Source organism: Siniperca chuatsi, linkage group LG23 (genome assembly GCF_020085105.1).
Source record: "Siniperca chuatsi isolate FFG_IHB_CAS linkage group LG23, ASM2008510v1, whole genome shotgun sequence".
Taxonomy (NCBI): Eukaryota; Metazoa; Chordata; class Actinopteri; order Centrarchiformes; family Sinipercidae; genus Siniperca; species Siniperca chuatsi.
Window position 1 is genome coordinate 15,326,320 of NC_058064.1, and position 13,757 is coordinate 15,340,076.

At 40.7% G+C, this 13,757-nt stretch overlaps 1 protein-coding gene across 6 annotated transcripts in view; it reads right to left on the reverse strand.

The window, feature by feature from the left end:
• Positions 1 to 13,757, reverse strand: part of tbc1d22a (TBC1 domain family, member 22a) — a 124,890-nt gene that overhangs the window by 58,587 nt on the left and 52,546 nt on the right. The gene's annotated exons all lie outside the window — the stretch shown is intronic.

A 13,757-nucleotide genomic window follows, 5' to 3' on the forward strand; every position in this document is an offset into this window, starting at 1 on the left:
AAGAAACAATTTAAAAGCAGCAAGCACAGTTCTCAGTCATCTCCAGCGGGTGACTTCAACGATGGGTGTCATCAGATGTCATTAACGGCAGCAGTGTGTGACGGACTGCAGTGGTTTTGACGGGCTTCTGACAAGCCACTGACAGCCAGTGGAGAGGAGATGGGACGAGACTGATTAACAATGATCTAGAGAGAGAAAGAAAAGGGAGAGCCGGGGCCACGGAGAGAAACAGCGAAAAGGATAGTGTGTGTGCTCATATTACTAAAAATTGGAGTTTGGTGGATGTATTTGTCTGAGTTTGTGCATAACTAACACACACTCGCACACACATGCACAGGACCTGGCAGCTCTGCTTGGTATCCTTGGCAACCCCAGTGGAATGTTGTCAAGGTTGTAATGAGCATGCTCAGTCTGACAGACAGACAGACAGGGAGCTGGCAGTAAGCCAGGACTACAAAGCCATTAACAACTAGGCTGTATGTGCGTGTATGTATGTGCGTGTGCACTCGTTCAACATCCTGCCATGCAGGCGCTCTCATCATTGTCTTGTCTACTTGAAGTCAGGTAAGGATGGATAGAAACCGGACAGAGAGGCTGCGGTTCCTTCTTTTCAGTGAGACCTTTCATGCTATCACACCCGGACAGATCAAGGTGTCCAGACGCACAAAAATCTAATTTTGTTCACATAGCTACCAGATCTTTAATACCAGATATGGAAGTGGTCAGGGGCTGCATTATGATTAGATGTCAGTATAGTTCATTCTACCCACAATACTAACACAAGCAATGCGAAAAAGCAAAATGTAATACAGCTGCAGGCCACACAAACATTATTAGTGCAAACATCCAGAGATACAATCTCATAAAATCACATTTTTTAGAATGAGGTCTAAAAAATCAGTTTGCAATGAGAAGTGTAAACATACCCAGAAAGTAAGAGGTCATCCACCAACAAATATTATGAGTCAGAGACAGCTGATGGGATGAAAACTCACAATATTTCTCTGTAGCTTAAACTGAGGCCACAGCAGAATTACAATCAGCTGAACCTAAATGTGGTGTTGGAGCAGCTGTTATAACAATGCAGAGACAAAAGAGGCCACCATCTGACCAATTTGAAGTTAGTATTTAATTTGATAGCTCCTCTATAGTGATGCAGAAGACAATGAGAATATGTGAATACAGCCCCCTCTCTCTGGGACGCAGCGGCTCTGGGCACCAGTGATTGCATTAAATTTGTAGTTGAAAAGATTAATTGTAAACAGGCTGACTGGCAATTCGCACGGTGTCGCTGCTGATTAACAAAATGGTGAGAGTGCCTCTGGCTCTGGCGTTCTGGGAGAGCATCAGTATCCCAAAGTCTCAAATCAGTCTTTGTCGTGGCTAAAGCCTTGACATTGAGCTCAGTTCCACACCTAGACCTTGACTCCGGAGCAGATTAGAAGGGACGGCTTCCAGAAGTCCAGTGGTTGTACTGGAATTGGGCATGGCTCATCACAATAACAAGGACACACTAGCGGAAGGGCTAAGAGGAGGAGATGCCAGGTAGTGGGAGTGCCTGTACTCAGATTGGCTGGATCACAAGGCAACAGTACCCCCTGTGATCGCTGGTGGAAGTGATGCTAACATCAATAAAGGGCTTTACACAGATGAATGCTTAAAAACAGTCAAAGCTCAGATCATTAGTCATTTTCATGGCCAGGTAGTCCAGACAGCTCTTTCTGTTCACTGTTTAAAGGATAAAAGAATCAAAGCTGTGTGGTGAATGTCTGATGATTTAACCACCTTTAGCTGAATTCAGTTTCAACGATGATCCACCTTCAAACTAGCAGTGTTTTGGTAACATAAACAACAAAAAAAAGCACCATTAGGCCACCTGGACTGCCTCAACAGGCTGTGCGTCTCAGTTGACCTGCCTTCAAAAGAAGAAATTGCTGATTACTTTCACCAGATCCATGCCTCAGTAGAAATTCCTTCAAGACACTCTCTTGGTGATTACTTTTGCAGCACTGCCTCCACACTAAGTACCAACTGACAATACATGTCTGGGACATGATCCATGTCTCCGTAGAAATGCTTCACAAATAAGAACCTGGGGAATTTCTGGAAGTCCAAGCTTCAGTGAGCCTCGCATCAGAGAATGGGAGTCTCCACGGCTTTTGTTCTGTGGGAGATGTGCCTCCAAAATAATCTTTTGCCAAATTATATTCTCAGATTCTTTAGAGGAAGAGAAAGCAGGTCTGACAGAAAGTCGCATTGGTAGGAGAAGAGAACTTGTTTGATACAGCCAACTCTCTAAGACACACAAACAGAGATGCACAGGCCTCTGAAGATGGGCATTTTGTGATCAAATTGGCAGCACAGCACACGCAGACCTGGAGGTATAGCCAAGGAGCATCACATGCATGCACACATAACTATGAACACACACACACACACACACACACACACACACACACACACACACACACACACACACACACACACACACACACACACACACACACACACACGTCAAACTGATTACAAAGCAGTAATTGCTTGCTTGAAAGTGAGATTCATCATACAATTTCCATCTTACAATAATCCTTTATTCACAGAGGGGAATGTTTAATTTAGGAATCCAAACTTTCATCAACAACCCCAATTTAAGGTAAACTATTATTCATAATGTCAGTTAAAAGTTAGAACCAGGCTGGGTTAAAGCTATGTGAGAAAACAACGGCAGCGAGAAACAGACTTACTTGCTGTTTGAGAGTTCCCGGTGAACTCATGGAAGCCTTTGCCGTAGGTTTGCGGTGATGCCAGAGGCTTAAAGTGGACAAGGGGACTGCTGGTTCAGGAAGGATGACGTTCTGTATGCAGATGTAAATCATGCTTTTCTGCCCCGTCTCCTCAGACCTGACCTTATGCTTCTCAGCCAATCACAGCACTATAAATGAGCTGCCATCCGTTTCCACTATAGTCTCTCACACATCCATACATTCTTCTCTTACATGCATATATTTACTTCAGACATACATACATTTTCTTCTTACATATATATATTACATATAATATTAAATGTATACATTGACTGCATGTGCATGAGAGCAAATGTATGAATGTGGGAGTGAAAATATATAAATATGAGAGTGAAAATATGTGGTGTGTAGGAATGAAAATAAATTAATGAGAGAGTGAAAATATATGTATGTGAAAGGAGAATGTACGTATGTGAGAGGGCCAGAATGTATTATGGCTTGTATATTTGTACAGCTTTCATTTTCATTTAGGCTTTCTTAGTCAAATGAAAAATCTGCTAAGCCTGCCTGCCAGGTGCTATGTTATTATAACATAGGTTACCGAGGATATTTACCCTCGGCAACGGACGTGCTGCTCAGTTGGGAAGCAGTGGCACGCGTACGTAGTGTCAAATACATGGCACTCGTGGAATTTAAGCCCAGGCTTTACAGACAACTAGCACTGTTGTCATCTTTGTTTGTGAAATGAAGCCATGCTTTGGACCGTTTCTTCGTCTCTGCCGTGACTCCTTGTTGCAAGTTTCCAGCAGCGTAGACGCATGAGTTTGACGTCATTGTTTTGCAATGCACAACTGTCAGAAAAACAAGCCGGCATCAATAAAAGGAACTGATAAGCACCGATGGATCAGACAATTTGGAACTGGTTCTTAACCATCCTAATTTCAGCTCTGCCACTTCATATTTCCTCTCCCCCATCAATCGACCGCTCGTCTCTCTTTTTATACCTCGACTTTTCTCTGATATTCTCTTGAGCTCTCTTTTGGTACATCAATGCTTTTCCTCTCCACTCTCCCTCCTCCCCTGTTCCCTCCACTTCTCCTATACAGCCATTTGACATCTCTTCTGTTGCTATCGCTACCCTGCCTCTCCAAGCTGTCCCCCCCCCCCATCCTCACCTCTCTTCTATTGGCCACAGAGCCAGTTTCCTGCCAGGCCCCAGGGTTTATTTCCTGTTTGTCCTGGCGCAGGGGGCAACTTGTCCAGAGAGACCAACTGCTTGGTTGTTGCCAGCTGTGAGCACTTGGCACAGCTTGGCATGCAGAGCCGGGTTACACCTCCAGAGACCGAGTGCCGGCACCTACATACACCGACACGTGCACGAGTGCTCACAACGCACAGACGCACTCACACCAGCGCTGCCATCTGCCCTCTACAACTATGGGCCACAAGGTAATGTGATGTAAGATGATAAACGACCTAGTTTAGCCTGATGTAATCATAAAGTGTGTGTGTGTGGTGAGTGTGAGAGTGAGTGTGTGTCTTTGCAGACAGCAACTGGCAATAAAAAACAGTCCCGTTTGACAACCTTCTGTTGGTTCAGATTAATCACAAGAAAACCTGAGTTGCAGACCGCCAGAGAGAGAGAACACTTTTGGTTTTAACAAGATTTCACTATCCAAAGCTCATAAAATCACATGAAGTGGTGCAGTCATTACTTATAATTTACAGCGGCGGTTCAGGTTAAATCTAATGAATCTAATGACTTACACTCTGGGGGCTGAATCCAAACATGTCACAATTCAGTTTCCACCTTCAGAATGACACCCAAGTGACACGGCACAAGGCCTGACCCTTAAAAATGAGACACATGTTAGCTGCTAGTGAGACGTGTAATACTTCCACGTCCCCACACCTGCGATGAACCCGCCACCCCCACCCCACCCTACCCCACCTCTCACTCAGGCTTCTGCAACAACAAAAAAAGCGATTTCCCCACCGTGGCACAATTAATGTGATAACACCGTTGTTAATGAGAGCTGAACATTTTCCAGAGAGGTGGCATTCATACTGCTGGATAATTAAGAAGAGAGTCAACCTGGCAAACCTGGTGTCACCAACACACTTGCACCTACACGCACACACAAATATGCAGGATCACGGGAGATGAGAGTGCTATGAGAGCAGAATTATGGTTGTGATGCGAAACAAGATGTGAAGATATGAAAATAGACAGCTGGAGGTGAAGGAAGGTAGGGTTAGGAGAGTGTGTGTGCGAGAGACAGAAAAGGTGGAAGTGATATGAGTGTAGGTGTAGGTACAACTGTTTGCAAATCTTTGCTTTCTCTTGAAACAAACCCTTTTATTTCCACGAATCTTTAGGTCCTTGTGACTAAGACTCTTATATAAAGTCTCACATCTCGTTTCCAAAAAAGCATCCGGTTTCTTCATTTCATAGTTCTTAGAAGTTACAAGGTTTTTCTTCAAAGTACACCACTAAGCTTACTCATTGAAAGCACTGAACTTCAGCCTCACCAGTGATAAGGAACGCTTTAGGCCATAAAATCTACACAATCACTCCAACAATGTTCTCATCTCCCACTATCTGCACTATAAGCCGTGTGTCCATACATCAAACAGCAGGCCGCACAGCTGTTGGCAAGATAATGTTAGTCCTTGACATCAAATGGAATACAGCTATTAATACCATATCTGCCTATGTGCAGACACATAATGATCCACTTGCCCCAAGGTAAGATGGTGTCTTGTATGTGGAAGCTTAAAGTGTTTAATGTTGAGTAAGGCCACCACATCGCAATAACTATTGCTACTGCTGCCAGTATCTCTAGTCGCACTACATCCCTAACCATCACCACCCCTCACACCGGCCTGTGGGACGTTTGCACAGCACAGATGTGTGTGAAATGTGTGGTTCAGCGTGTGCGCAGCTGGCTGGCATTGTCTACAATCGTGTAACCATGGCAATGCCAGAGAGACGCAACATTGCCTGGAATGAGGTTTGTTTTTGTTTTCCGCCACAGCTTTCTAATTCCACAGTGATAACATACATGAGGGGGAGAGAGCACTGGCGATCAATAGCACAAATCATAGCTGGATCAACAGAATGGTTCCTGATAGATCTTATCATTTATACCCACTGCAAGGGTGACCACATGAGCAGCAATCTGAGGAACACTTTTGCCAAAATATCATGGTGTAGCAGAAAACTTAAGAGACTTAAATCTTTAACAGAAAGCCTGTGTTGAAAACTGGGGTGTAGACTTTGAAAGAGGTGCGCATTCAGGAGGCAGGGATGGTCTAATGAAAGATGCTATCAAGTTGCACTATGGGAAGTGTAGGATCCAGGGTTTTTGGGGCGTGACTCATACTAGAGACTAAAAGACAGGATATCTCAGCCTCTGCTGCTTTGATTTTCACCATTCTTTTCTTAATCTGTTTCTGACAAGCCTCCCAACTTTATGGAAGTGCAATACTAAATCACTGGAGTAACCCTTTAAGTAAGTTATTTAAGTAAAAAAAAGCCACATTTAAAATTTGAGTATTTCCTGTTTTGCCCTCTTTTATTATGATTGTAAATGGAATACCTTTTGGTTTTGGACTGTTGGTCGGGTAAAAGAAGCAATTTAAAGACATCACCTGGGCTCTGGGAACTTGATGGAGATTTGTCACTATTTTCAGACATTTAGTAAAAACTTGATAAATTGATTAATTTGAAAAAAAATCATTAGTTGAAGCCCTACTTTGGTCCAACAAAAGCTCTGGTAATAACTTTTATTATGTTACAAATGATAGAAAGCCTGTCAAGTAACACGGGTTTGGATGCATGTGACTTTACCCAAATTAACTTGTTTGTTATCACTATGGCACAAACAGAGTTACTGAGAGGAAACAATGCAAATGAAACATTTTTCTCCTCTGTATCCCACAGGTAAGTCAAATACGTTTTTCCTCTCCTGTCTTCTATACATGCATTGTAGGCATTGAGTGTGTTTGTGTTTATTTGTAGTCAAAGCGAAGTCTGCACAGTCTCGTCAGAAAAATGCTATCTTTTTCACATTTGTCTGAATGGAATAAACAGTGTTTAAACAACAATTATGTAACCAATTGCCTGACAACTATTCTTTTCAGTACTTATTTCAGGTCATGCGATTTAATGTCCCCCTGCCTCTATAACCAGTGTAGTGTGTGTATAAGCAGGTTATGTGTCAAGCAGATAAAGTGAAGAATTCAATCACATATTCATTGTCACTTTATATAGGCTGCCTCCTTTTACACACACATATAAACATTTTTTAATCACATAAGATGTCCAATCCACTCAAGGCATAGTAAATGTGCCTGGCTAATGCACAAGAGACATTTGGGAGCTGAAGGAAAGTTTCCTGAGATGTAAGTGAAGGATCAGTCCATTAAGTCATTAGTGTGTGTAATCTGCAGGCTTAGTTAGGAAAAAAAAAAAAACATTAGGGGAACAGTAATAAGCAGACATTATGAACAACAGCAGACACATTTATACACACAGGCAGTCGCCATGACGTAATCCTGCGCTGATGCGTACAGGAATATAGGTAGGGAATAGGTGTGAGGGTGCAGTGTGTATGTGTACGCACATATGTAAGTGTCCAAATCCTTTCTGCTTGAGTGCTATTGTTTCAAATGTGTATACACATCTGACATGTGTATACGTTCCCATGAGTCTCTGTGCGCGAGAGTGCGCACGTGTGTATGTGCACAAAGTCATGATGCAACCGAAACACCACACACCACCGTCGCAGCAGCGCGGTAAGATGACTGTTTCAATTGCCTCCAATTGCATCAGGTCAAGCGGAACGCGTCTCGCTGGTGACCGAATGATAAGACAGTTTTTTTCTCTCCCCCACAATCAAACGGCTGACAGAGAGAACGAGAAATAGATACTTGGAGAGATCTGAAGCTTCTCCGTGAGGAGAGCTTCAATTTATGGCTTTTTATAGTCAAGTAATTAACTTAATCTAAAAATATTCAATAACCCCTGCAATTATTCACAGAAGATAAATCATTTTTTGACAGAACTATTTCTCTGGATCATTTCAGCGCTCTATTGCTTTTTATCAGAAGCAATGAGAGAATCTCTGGTAATATGGGGAAATAAGATCAGGCCGGATGCAGATGAAAGCACAGCTATTGATTTTCAGCTTTATATATCCTATTGTCAAGCACTGACGATGGTGTCTGTGGTTTCAACGGCCATTTCCACACCATAGGTCAAAACACGTAAGGTTCAAAACAAAAAACAACAACAAATGTGGTGCAATCCTCTGCAAATGGTTATCACATGGCTTGAAGAGATTTTCCATTTAACACCATTTTCCATTCTTGTAATCATGTTTCCTGCCTCCACCTGTAGAACATTTCTTGTGAGACTGAAAACAATTACCACATTCGTGTTCTCTGCCACATATTTTAATTTTAGGAAACAACTGCATGACCAGTGACATCTATTTGTTTGAAATGGCTAAAATACTTCACTTGACCTCACCTCTGGGTTGAAACCTTATCCTATTTCCATAGGGTATTAGTTTGGTTTGGTTTGATTCTGTCAAACAACCTACACCTCAACATTATTTTCCAAATATTCACAAAACAAAATAAAAAAAATAAACAAATATAAGACACAAGTTCACCGGACACCTGCAGAAACAAAAAAAAAAAAATGGAATAAGATAAAACCTTTAAATAGAATGTAACACAAACATGGTGTTATTCATAAAATTGAAGCATCTAAACACTGAAAGTTAATATAACTTATTTCCATAGTGGTCCTGGTCTGCCTTAAATCATGATAACAACAAAGACTGCAATGCCTCTGCTACATTACAGACTTAGGTGAAAGTTGTGTCGTGAAGAGACAAATATAGTAGATATTACTCATATTATGAGTAGTATTTCTACTAAAATACTAAGCACATTCACCCATCTCTCTCCGCTTGCCATTCCCTTGAATAAAAAGTTTGTACACTTGTTTTTAAAAAGATTCCGAGTATCTCTAGACATCTGGTAAGCTGTTCCAAATTTGAACACAATGAAAGGATTTTGACTATGCCGACTATTATACCTACAGTATGCTGGTCTCTAGTACGCTGTACAGTCTGGTGTCTGGCCTTTAAGGAATTTATACACAACTTGCTGCTAAATACTGATCTCTATTAGCAATATTTAACCATCACCACCAATCATATAATGTCCTATATTTAAGTAGGTTCAATTATTTGTAATAAGACATGTAAAGTATCATTTTATTTTGTACTTGTCTGTAAGCTAGCCTGTTGTTGCTTAGAAAGACCATGGTAATATACATCACTCGCATTTTTGATTTTATAATAAAGTGCATTTCCATCCACCTGTTTTTGTGCGCTTTTTCAATTTGTGCATTAACATGCACTAATTCCCATTTTCTTTTGCCGATTTTCTGGAAATTAGGTTAAAATGTGCCCTACATTTGTATGGAAACCTGACTATAGCCATACATAATATTTTCTTGCAACTAACATTAAGATTTGTTTTATTTCCATTTAAAAATTTTAGATAGGTATACGATATCTGGACACAATTTTGAACCATAGAATTAGCAGGTCCATTTTGATCAAGTAGGTAACTACTTAACTACATATTCTTTCTAAGAAAATATAAAGAGAAGAATACTTAGAAAGCTGCAAGACAAAGTTGTTAGTAGATAGACACATTAAAACACAAACAACCAGACATATATAATGAATACAATACAATACAAACAAGGTTTACTCTCATGTTTGGTATGACTTATAATCCAGTGGCCTTAAATATGTATGAGTGGCAACCAAGGTAGCCTCTTTAAGGAGTGAAAACCATCAAAAGTCTAAAACAGAAGAACATATTTCAGGGGAATGAAAGAGAGACATTTATACAGAGAAAGGTGGAGATAGACTGAGACTGAGGGTCAAAACCACACAGCTGATTCAATTTCTGCCAGTCCAAATGCTATTACTTAACCCCAGAAACATGGTGATTGCGTTCTAAACCAAATAGAAGGGAGGAGACCGAGACAAGCCGGGAGAGAGACAAAGAGAGACAGCGCCAAAGAAAATTAAAGAGCAAATCTCAAACTGTCTGGCGGAAAATAATGCCTACACCGAGTCAATAATCTCACCGAATGATTAAAGCAGGAGGAATTAGAGAAAGCAAAAGTAGATAAGGAACAAAGTAGAAAAGACAGTGTTCCTGCTGGATGTCAGCAGCAGTGCTTGGGCAATCACTAAGCAGCTCATTAGAGCTAATAACAGCCGTTAATCAGAGGGAGACTTAGAATAGAAGGCTCGACCAACGGTGGCCAGACCACGGGGAGAAAGCAGCCGATATTAGTTAACCGCCTACTGGCCAAGATCCACTCCACAGATTGCTCAATCTATAGACGGACAAACAGGCAGATGGATGGATACAAAGATGGAGAGGACAAGGGAAGAGAAGAGAGTTGAATCAACAGGATGAGCAAAAAAGACAAATGGAAATGGCAATACAAATAGAAACTAAGCTCAGTGACTAAGACAACACTTTCACAATAAAAGTTTTCCAGTGGCTCACTGGTTGAAAGTTTTTAAATGTGAAGCAGTCTAGTATTTAGTTACATTAACAGTGTGTTAACAACACAATTCATTGAGGCTCCCATCTGTTACACAATGTTAAGAAAAGTAACATAAGAGAGAAAAAAAAAAACATCAAATGAGAGCGGCTCCCTATGTTACTGACACCAGAATATACCAAGTCTTCTAGAATTGACACTTTCTTTCTATGACCACACATACTGAGCCAACCATTATTATAATGGTTCAGCAATATAATCCCCTGACATGAGGATGCAATTGAAATACAAATGAGCACACAAACAACAGATCAGAGAAGAGATATGAGGGGAAAATGAGGGAAGAGAAGAAGATGAGACAACACAATAATGAAAGGGCCAAAAGTGAATGTGTAAGTAAAGCAAACTGCTGCTTACTGCTAGATATGCTGCCAACCTGAACATATAATTCAGGCAGAATGTGACAATGATATTTTTGTTTCAGAAAAGAAGAAATCTTAATTCATGGGACAGTTTCTAGTGTCATTCAATTTAAGTTTCTGTTTCCATCCAGTCTGATGAGACTCTTCTTTTTATATCAGCTTAAGTCTGTGTTCTGTGTGTGTCTGTATTTCTAATAGCTCACCTCACCAGCCTGTGCCCTGTGTGTGTGTGTGGTGTTACACTCCTGCAGGCATTTCATCACAGCTGACTGACAGTGTGTTTCCATCTTCCAAGCTTTGTCCCTGGGTGCTCCACCAAGCCAGTCTATCTGCAATGTAACCCACACACACACACACACACACACACACACACACACACACTCCCCCCTCCCACTCACAGTGACAATGCAAGGGCTGTGTGTGTGTGTGTTGTTCTGAGGCATTGTACAAAGTGTGATTCTATATAGTGATATAGGTTCTCTAATACCCTACATGTGGTACATAAGCAGCCAGGCTCTAACATTAAAGCCAGTAGGCTAGATTGGCAGCAAAACACACAGAAGTGGGGATAGACTTAAGTTAGCATATGTAAAACGGATCATACGTAAAGACCAGCACAGACACACACCTGATTAAAATCATACTAACACAGAGGCTGTGTAAACAAGCAGTGGATCTGCAAGTTTCATCAAATAAACCTTTTTAGTGCCAGTTAGAGAAATATTACACAAAGTTCTACTAGTTTACTAATTTCAATGTAAAATGAAAACAGCTGAAAAGTCTGTAGAACTGAATTCTCAACAGAAACATCACATCGATGATGAAAACACATTGCTCACATGCACACACGCACACACACACACAAAAGTATGCACAAAGTCACATGCATACACAAAGACACACAGGCATCAACACATGTATGTGTATGTATGCAGTTGCGAATATACACAGATTACACAAATTCTGTTAAGGGCAAGCAAGGGTAGCCAGTTTGTAAGTGAGGTCTTACCCAATGAAAAGTCACTCAGTTTTAATTTTTTGCTTTGTGTTATGTTTCCCCAAAACAATGAAGTTTAGAATATTTATGACGTTGTTATTTTAACATAGATAATATATGTTTTAAATTGTATATTTTGCCTGATAAAAAGATGACTGTCGTTCTCCAGGTCAAGTGAAGTTTACTAGTGCCAGTACAGCAGCACTAGACCATACCTGCGTCTTTTTATTTGTGCATAAAAGTAAATAAATGACCAAATAAATGTGTATTAAAATTAAACATAAAAGTGAATAAATTACTGTGATATTGAGAACAATTTGTAACTGCCTAATTTTGTGTCTCCAACAAATTCTCTAGCCCTAGTGTGTGGTAAAACATGTCCTAGTGTGTAGTAAAAAGCAGGTGAACAAAGTGATATCCAGCATCTGTGAATAGTGAAGGAATTGCAGTCGATCATAGGTTCAATTAAAACAGCTGCGGCAAGTAAAATAACAAATACTGGCAAAATATAAACTGCATAAGAGAGGAGTCCCCTTTCTTCCTACAAATTCCTACTTACACTGTTCACCTAGCCTTTTTAACGGAGTGAGTGAGTAACCAGTTTGTGTCTAGACAAATTGTAAAAATCAGGCACATCCTGTCTTAAAATGATGCAGAAAAACTAGTCCATGCATTTGTTACTTCTAGACTAGATTATTGCAATTCCTTATCAGGCTGCCCGAATAAGTCCCTTAAGACTCTCCAGTTGATCCAGAATGCTGCGGCACGTGTACTGACAAAGACTAGGAAGAGAGATCATATTTCTCCAATATTAGCTTCTCTGCACTGTCTCCCTGTAAAATTCAGAAGAGAATTTAAAATCCTTCTCCTGACCTATAAAGCTCTTAATGGTTCGGCACCATCATATCTTAAAGAGCTCATAGTACCTTATTACCCGACTAGAACACTGCGCTCCCAGAATGCAGGGTTACTTGTGGTTTCTACAGTCTCCAAAAGTAGAAAGGGAGCCAGAGCCTTCAGCTATCAAGCTCCTCTCCTGTGGAATCAGAGCCCAGTTTGGGTTCAGGAGGCAGACACCACCACCACATTTAAGAGTAGACTTAAGACTTTCCTCTTTGATAAAGCTTATAGTTAGGGCTGGCTCAGGTGAGTCCTGAACGATCCCTGAGTTATGCTGCTATAGGCCTAGACTGCCAAGAGACTTCCCATGATGCACTGAGCGCTTCTCTCCTCCTCTCCATCTGTATGCATTCTTATCCCATTAATGCATGTTACTAACTTGACAACTGCTCTCGCCTGTAGTTTTGTGCTTTCTCGTCTCTCTCCTCCTGTCGCTTTCAGCAGGTATTTCTGCCTCCGGAGCTGCAGTCTGGATCTATGATTGCTGGCCACCTGCTGCACCCATGTTCCTGCTAGATTTTATTATTATCAATAATTATTACCATTACCACTACCATTACTATTATTTTAAATCTCTATGTGCTACTATATTCCCCCCAACACCAATTGGGCTTTATTGGGGTGGAAAACAGATGTTAACATTGCCAAAGCATCTGTAAAATAAAAACATACATAAACAGAAGAATTGTAATATTAAAATATATACAGATAAGTAAGATAGGATAATAATATTAATAATTATAATAATAAATTGTAGACTTGCAGTTAAAATACAAATACAAAAAGTGAAAACTAAACACTGCAACGTTTTTTTATGAGAGAGAGCGTGTGTGTGTGTGTAGGTCACTCACTGTCCCTCAGGTTGTGGCATGATGATAAATATTGGGCAGCAGGATCTGCCCTGTCTCCTCCTCCTCGGAGTATTTTTAAAAGAGGTCATTTAGCTCTTTGAAGTCTGAGATTACAGAGTTGAACTTGTCAAAGTAAACGTTCCTTATTTCATTGAATGTTGTCCATTGTAGGAGGAAGTGCATCTCTGTCTCAACCTCAACTGTCGACCACATATTCTGTTTTCTTTTGGT